At 46.8% G+C, this 7622-nt stretch overlaps 1 non-coding gene across 1 annotated transcript; it reads right to left on the minus strand.

Annotated features, from left to right (window-relative positions):
• Positions 1-7075: 7075 nt before the first annotated feature.
• On the minus strand, positions 7076-7167 carry TRNAY-GUA (transfer RNA tyrosine (anticodon GUA)). The gene is given in 2 exon segments: positions 7076-7111; positions 7131-7167. It is a non-coding gene; the product is annotated as a tRNA-Tyr (tRNA).
• Between the last annotated feature and the right edge of the window lie 455 nt (positions 7168-7622).

The following is a 7622-nucleotide window of genomic DNA, read 5'->3' on the forward strand; positions in this document are numbered from 1 at the left end:
CAGCATACTCAACACTCAAATATGTTCAGGCCAGAGCAATTCCTTACAGGGGCAATAAATGACCGTGAATCCGGTATTGCTAACCGCGTTTTGCATTCGCATCACGAGATGCTTCCGTAGGAGAGACTGGTATTTTATTTAATACATATTATGATTGATTCTACCGTTACCATGTGCCGTTAAAAAGGTACAGAATGCATCGACCACAGTATGGTACAGATAGGTTCTTGTACGCTTCATGAGACAGATTTTTCTTCACAATGTGAACTTCCTTGCTGACTTATAGAGGGCCACCTTTACAGGGATCACTTACACACTAACGTTCATTCATATATATTTCGCCTGCCTATTAACGGTAGCAGGAATTATGCCCTTCGCGATACTTCTTCAGGACACTAAAGAACAAGTTTGCAGATCAGGATAAAAAACTGGGAAGGTCACTCATTAAAACTCAAATGGAGAGTGGTTGACTGTGAGATGCGCCAAGCTCCCTGCAGAGTCCCAAGTTCTGGGTCCTCACGCTAAAGCTCCATTTGCCAAGTACCGCTTCCTTAGCAGCGCAACAAGCTTGCTCAACACTGGCAAGACCTGCAGCCCTGATGGCGTTGTATCACCTTCCAAGTTGGCAAGAATTTGACGCACATAGGCTGAGCTTGTATCGTTGTGACCTAATCCTTGGGGAACTAGTTAGTGTATGATGACAATGATATTCAGCGTAAAAAAAAAAGACGACACAAAAACCAGTGCTCGAGCACTCCACGAAGACTGTTAAACGGGGATGCTGAAAAGTTCGAGCCCGGTGTTTATCAATGAATTGATTCTGCAGAAATTCCTTAACGCTTTTCTGAATTACAGGTGACGTCTCTCCACAAATCCCAACGTGCACTTGCCATCCGTGCTTTCCCTTCTTTTTTTAGCGAAGCAGAGAATTTCGTTCACTTTGTCTGGCGCATAACGTCTTTTGTCCATGAACGTCTGCATTTTTAGTGGGCGAATGAGGTGCAGCGGGGCTCAGCCAATGTATAGCGGCTCACGCGCTCTGGGGGTTCGTACGCATATGTATATAGGTCAGACAAATATTGGTTTCCTTTATATGCCGCTTCATTGTAAAGGCGGGTTACGCACGGGGCAGCCGCTGGCAGTCGTGGTATCCTTAGGCTCAGTGCAACTGAAGCATAACGTACTTGTGCAAACAACATGGCGTGTGGAATCCCGGTGCCCCTCTCTGATAATTGCGCTTATCCTCAGAAACTGCGCCAAAGTAGCAGCAGGTTAACGAAGTGCTCTTTCTAATCGACTCACTTAAAAAAAATACGACTCTCGAAGATCTGTGAGCGGCGTTGACCTAATCGATGCGAAGCTTGAAGCGAATGCGTACTTACTGAATGCGGCAAATTAATTTTACCCGGGACGCACGCAATACGAAGAAGTAACGCAATAACCCGACATAAATATAGCTGCATGCATAAGCACTCAAGCGGTTGATAGTTCGTTCCTTTTCACGGAACCAGCTGCTCCTGCGACCAGCGTAATCAACGGCCGGTCCACTTTACTGAAGCGTTGTCTCGAGCATTCGCTTCTCCAATTGGTCCTCCGGCAACCACGGGGCTCGTGCTAGAGAAGCTGTTTCCAATCACCCGAATCGCAAACGGAACGAAACAAAACGAGAAATATGAGTTGCCTGCTCAGGTTTCTCTCTATATCTCTCTCTTTTATTCTTGTCGCTAAACACGGATCGTGTCACGCTGGGCAGCCAATAGGAAGGGAAATATCACACAAATGCGAAAAACTGAGACGGCGATAAGTGAAAGAAGATACCAAGTGATCGAGGCCGACATGAGAGGCTAACGCGAGTGCCGACGACTGTCCACTGTTTCCGCGCGTACCGTCCCGGCAGGCTCTCCTTTGTAGTAGCCCCTCTATGCGCACTTGTATGTAGCAACCATACAACCCAGGGCCAGATAATGAAGACCTCTGTCTCCCACAAAAGAATCTCCCTGATTGCAGATGGCATTTTTCTTCGTTAATTATTTTCCTCGGCCATTTCTCTCTTGTGTTGCTTCGATTGCACTAAGCACGGGGGGAACCACGAGATCGCGCTTTCCTTTGATACTCGAGAACATTCCTTTTTTTTCTTGTTTTTTCGTTCTCCAGAATAGCCATTTTTGCTTTGTTTTGGTTTTCTCGTTGTCGATATGAGAGTTTAGTGTCTGGCTGATTTTTCTTCGTCTGGGGAGGTCCTTTACCTATCCGCAGTGGATTCCTGGCATTCTTTGTGTGTTCTGTGTCGAACTGACACTCGGTTTGCACAGCTTTCTTGCTTCTTTGTTTTCTGTGTTTTTCATCGTCTGCAGTACGTTACCATAGCCGTATGCCGCACACTGCTTTGTCTGCATTTCTAGGTGTACGAATTCATTGGACTCCCAGAGCAGAGCGCAATCTTGTTGCAACTTTTTTTTTTTTTAAAGTATAGTTAGGCTTGGATCATCTTTGCACGCGGACGACATCGGTGTGAACCTCCCCTATAGCAAAACCCACCGCATCTGCCTTAAATTTGTCGTGAGAATTCGTACTTGGTGTTCGAACAAAAGGCGTGCACATGATACAAACGAGCTCGGAACAAAGATGTTTCCTGGTAATAAAATCCCGTGGTTTGCTACCCTGCAGCTTACCAAAAGGAAGAAAAACTGAGGCGGAATTATGCGAGTGCTGGCGATGTCTTTTATCTGGGCATTTTGGGTGTTTGAGAGAGCCTTCGGCATTTCTTTCGCGGGCTATAAACAGCGGCGCGCTTAGCCACTTAGAATTGCTGTGCCGCCATATTCGGTGGTTTGCGCGTTCTTTGCTGCAAGCGTTTTTTATAGCTCTACGAAGCCCCAGTACGTACATGCACCACGATTCATTTATTCCCGGTAAATAAATTCTAGAAGGACTGACAACTGGGCAAGTTGGTACGAATTCATACTACTTAAACTGTGCCACAAGGTAAGGCTAACCCCGCATTCACAAACGCTCCTCGACTCGTCTTTCACCCTTCACTTGACAGAGTTGCGCACTGCGCCGCTACTCGGCTGAAAATGACGCTGCGCTACTCAAAAATAGCAGCAAATTAATCACTGATATGCAGTGACTTGCCCTGCCTAAAGATGGCGCTTCCATCGGATTTCTCAAGTGAAGGAGGAGCGTTGAGTGAAGAGGCGTTCTAGAATACGGGGGCAAAAAGCACGAGAAAGGAACACGAGATACAAGCGCCGACTCTCAGCTGAAATTTTATCGACATTTTATCGAGGCTTGGCACATACAAAAACGAAATGAGTTACGCATCAACTACCCGTCAGTAACTTTGCAAGACACAGAAATCTCGCACTTGAACGGGTATAGAGATATTGTTTTTTGTGTTTTTTATTGATTGCTCACACCGGTTGTCTTACATTTTTGTGCGGGCTGTTATCTGTGTGAGTCAGCGTTTGTGTATCGTGTTCCTTTCTCGTGATTTCGTCTTATCTTGCGGCACCGTTTCAGTAGTGTGGATTTATTATCGCCTTACTTATGTGGACAGTTTTCGGTTTCGGTTTCTGCGCACCGGTGTTGGGCAGTGACGTAGCAGTGTGGGTGGCGTAGTCACGTGACCACACAAAGGTTTGGTGCTCCTCGTGCTGAGTACCGTCTGCTCTCGCGCAAACGTGCCACACAAGCAGCCGCAAAACAGCTGCGCCGCTAGCAGCAGAAGCAGCTGCGATATTTCGCCGGCACGTACGTGGGTCCGCAGGTCCGGAGTCCACTCCCCTCACTACAAATCTGCTGTGACGTCGGTACAACTTTCGGTGCCCTTCCTATAGAGCTACGTCCATGTTTGAAGTGCTCACAATGGGCCTCGATCGAGAGAGTGTGCGTTCAGGTACACTTTTCAAGTGAATCAAAATGTATTCTAAACGTTTTCTGTGTCCGAGCATTCGTGTGGAATGACCTTGCATACAGAGGAAACCCACAAGAGGCTTGCTATAGTCTCGATATTTGATGGCAGAACGCCTTGAACGACAATCACGACATGAATTATCGAGGTTTCGTGAGATCCATTCCTCCATTCACCAGTTTATCCGAAGGAGGACAACAATCCGATCGATTTGTCGCCCTAATTTCAAAGCAATGCCAAACTGCTCATCAGCGAGTCATCTGCAGTGGGACTAGTTGAAAGGCAACAAACGTGATGTCGAAGGCGAAGTAATACTTTTATACGTAATATGCATGGTTACATAGAACTAAAAAAATGTTTTAAGTTTACCGTTACCAGCCGTCGGCTCAAATCAACGCAAGAGCTGACGAAAAACAGCAGTTAAGCCACTAATGACGCCACTGGCATCTATCTGAGTGGCATTCGCGCACTCATTATGTCACTAGAATTCGGCAAAGACGCGATCGACGGTCCATAGCAGTAAGAAGGACCGCAACATCTAGGAAAAAGTTGAAACATCAAGAAAAAAAATCTAGGTAGTAATTACCATAATTACTTAGAGACGCCTCTCTAAAAATGGGGCTGCTTTGCAGGCGACATTACCGCGGGCGAAAACACTTACAAAACTTCACGTTGCCAGCACTGCCCGGGAGGGTCATTTGGTGCACTGTACAAAAAAAAAAAACAAAACAAATACCGCGTGTGCACGCGACAGGAGAAAAATAGTCTCGCTGGCTCGTTTCCTCCTCTCCCTCTGCCTCTTCGCTTTGCCGGCGAACGTTAATTCCAGCCGGCAAGCGCGCCGTCCGGACAATACCTGTCAGCGGAACGGCGACACAATGAGCGCACCATGCGAGCCAGGCAGAAACGAGCTTTATCGTGTCTGTACAACCATGGCACGCCAAGCTTTCCAACGAGACATGCTCTATTTCTCTGATGCGAATGTAATGTGTCGTGAACTAGATAACCAAAAAATAGTTCTAACACTTGTTTTGAGAACAAGTACGACGAATATTCTGCAAGATCCCGCGTTGCAACTCTATAGCGTGACTGTACAGCTCCTGTGTGGTATGCCATTGTGCCTTGGCGTTTCCGTCTTCACGCTAAGCGATGAAGATTAGCAAGACGGCGAATATCGAGACTTCTAGGGAAGCTGACGCTAGTTATCGGCTGCTGCAGATGATGGATATAGTGTTCGGCGATGCAAGGGCTAAGTACGGCCAAAGAGCAGGAAGCGATCTGTTGGTGTAGTACAGACATCTTTGAAACATTCACGTTCGCCAAGCGACTACAGATGCTGCTGCACGCAATTACGTCACAAATACTGCGACCGGCGTTTCAAAACTCCCACTGAAAGCTGAGCATCACTAACGAAAAATAAACACACGCCATACATTATTTGGTTACAGTGAGAACTCGGTGATAATGAAGTTAGATATGTGGAGGTCTTTTTTGTGTGGTTATAAAAGGGAAAAGAGAAAAGTCAGCCCCGTAACTGTCTGCATCTGGTGTGACACCTCAACAGTAGCTCACAAGGAATGCGGGTAAGGGGGATTAAAAAATAGGATTAATATATATATATATATATATATATATATATATATATATATATATATATATATATATATATATATATATATATATATATATATATATATATATATATATATATATATATATATTTCCGATGGAGGCGGAAATGTTGTAGGCCTGTGTGCTTAGATTTGGGCGCACGTTAAAGAACCCCAGGTGGTCTAAATTTCCGGAGCCCTCCACAACGGCGTCTCTCATAATCATGTAGTGGTTTTGGGACGTTAAACCCCACATATCAATTATATATATATATATATATAATATATATATATATATATATATATATATATATATATATATAGAGAGAGAGAGAGAGAGAGAGAGAGAGAGAGAGAGAGAGAGAGAGAGAGAGAGACGCAGGGACAGGGAGCGACAGCGACGAAAGTAAAGAGAAGTTTGAAAGGTGAAACACGGTCGCAGGAGTCCGCCGAGGACGGGGCACCACTGGCGAGAGCTCTTGTCGGCGACATGAGACGGGAGTAGGGCTAATCCAGTCGGCCCGAGCTACGCTGTCGTCGTCGTCGGGGACCGGTGGCGTAGGACCAGTCCAGTCGGCCAGAGCTGCACTGTCGTCGGAGATCGCGAGGGCACAACCGGTCGGCACGGAATCCAGTCCAACTGCGCACTTGAATAGGTATGCTTTCGTATAGATACACCTCCTCTACAGACGAGCAGTTGGGCAGGACGGGACTCTCATCGATATGAAAGTTCAGACGGTGGCGAACTCCAGAGACGCTTCGACGCCCTCCCTTCCGTTAACGAAAGCGTCAGGAAGGAAATGATGGAAAAGCGCCTGGTGAAACGAACTTTCCCCTTGTACCCAGAGCCGTGCATTTCTCTGTTGGGGAAATAGCGTGATCAGCGGCGCGCTCGGAATCAATTGCCCTTCTTTGCCTGCATTGCTCTTTTTGTTCCCCATCGATCTGCGTCCGAAGTTTGTGCAAGAGGAAAGGCATTCGTTAACGTTTGTCTTTTCAGTCAGCCTGTTATCACGCGAACCATTCGTTTGTGAAACTGTCTTTGTTTTTCTTACCGCGGCATTTGCTGCTGATATCAAACATGATTGGTAGCGCTTAGGAATAACCGTAGTGAATTCAATGTGATCATATCGAATGTCCCTTGAAAGAAGCGGCTGCACGATTTATTCCGCAGTAGACTTTTTTTTTTTTTTGAAAGAGAAGAGGGGAGGATGACGAGGGGACTGGCCTTCATGCCCCTCGCTGGGAACACGCCTGTTTATTCCGTCACTTCCAGTCGCGATTGACTTCCGGTATGGTGTACTAGAATTTGGGAGTGTCGTCTGGCACGAAAAGCATGGCTCTTCTTGTGATGTCGGCCAGCGCTGCAGGAGCACTCCTTACTACTGTGGCTCCCCCTGTCGCCGCCAACAATACATAAACAACTGCATTTGATCGCATATCATTGCAATCGTACGTTTTCTTCATTCAATATCTAGACGCTTACACTTTTGGCGACAAAATGATGTCGCTTTCAAGGCGCCGGGCCAAAACAAAAATGTAAAAAAAATACTCCGTCGAGCCGGATTCGAACCAGCGACCTATGGATGTCCGCTTGGCGTAAACCTCTACAGTCCACCGCTCTACCAACTGAGCTATCGACGGAACGGAGGTTGCCAAACGGCCAGCGCAACTGGACAGCGGTCACGCACCACATGGCCCAGTTTAAACGACGCGCACGTGGCTCGCGCTGAGCCGGTTCGGATGTCGCGCGAGGAAAAAAGGAGGAATAAAAAACGTTGATTGTTCGAAACGGTATCACTATGTCAGGCCGTTTCACTAATGTAACTTCTCTTCCACATCTTTAATACCCTCACCCCGCCCCAACAGGCACTGAGCCGTGCTCCCAATTAGGGCAGCAGTAGTTGCATCTTTTCCTTTCCTCAATTTCTCTCTCTTTTTTCTCTCTCTCACTATGTTATGTCTAGGATACCTTTGAGCACACCCACCGGATCATTTCGGGAGCCCTCCGCTGCCTCCTTAGCCCCGGTGACAAGGCGTCGTTTTTGATCCCTGCAGGTGCTCTGAGACAAGCTTGAACTCGCACGTTTCGAGGTCAT

The sequence above is a fragment of the Rhipicephalus microplus genome, chromosome 10 (genome assembly GCF_043290135.1).
Source record: "Rhipicephalus microplus isolate Deutch F79 chromosome 10, USDA_Rmic, whole genome shotgun sequence".
In the NCBI taxonomy this organism is placed as follows: Eukaryota; Metazoa; Arthropoda; class Arachnida; order Ixodida; family Ixodidae; genus Rhipicephalus; species Rhipicephalus microplus.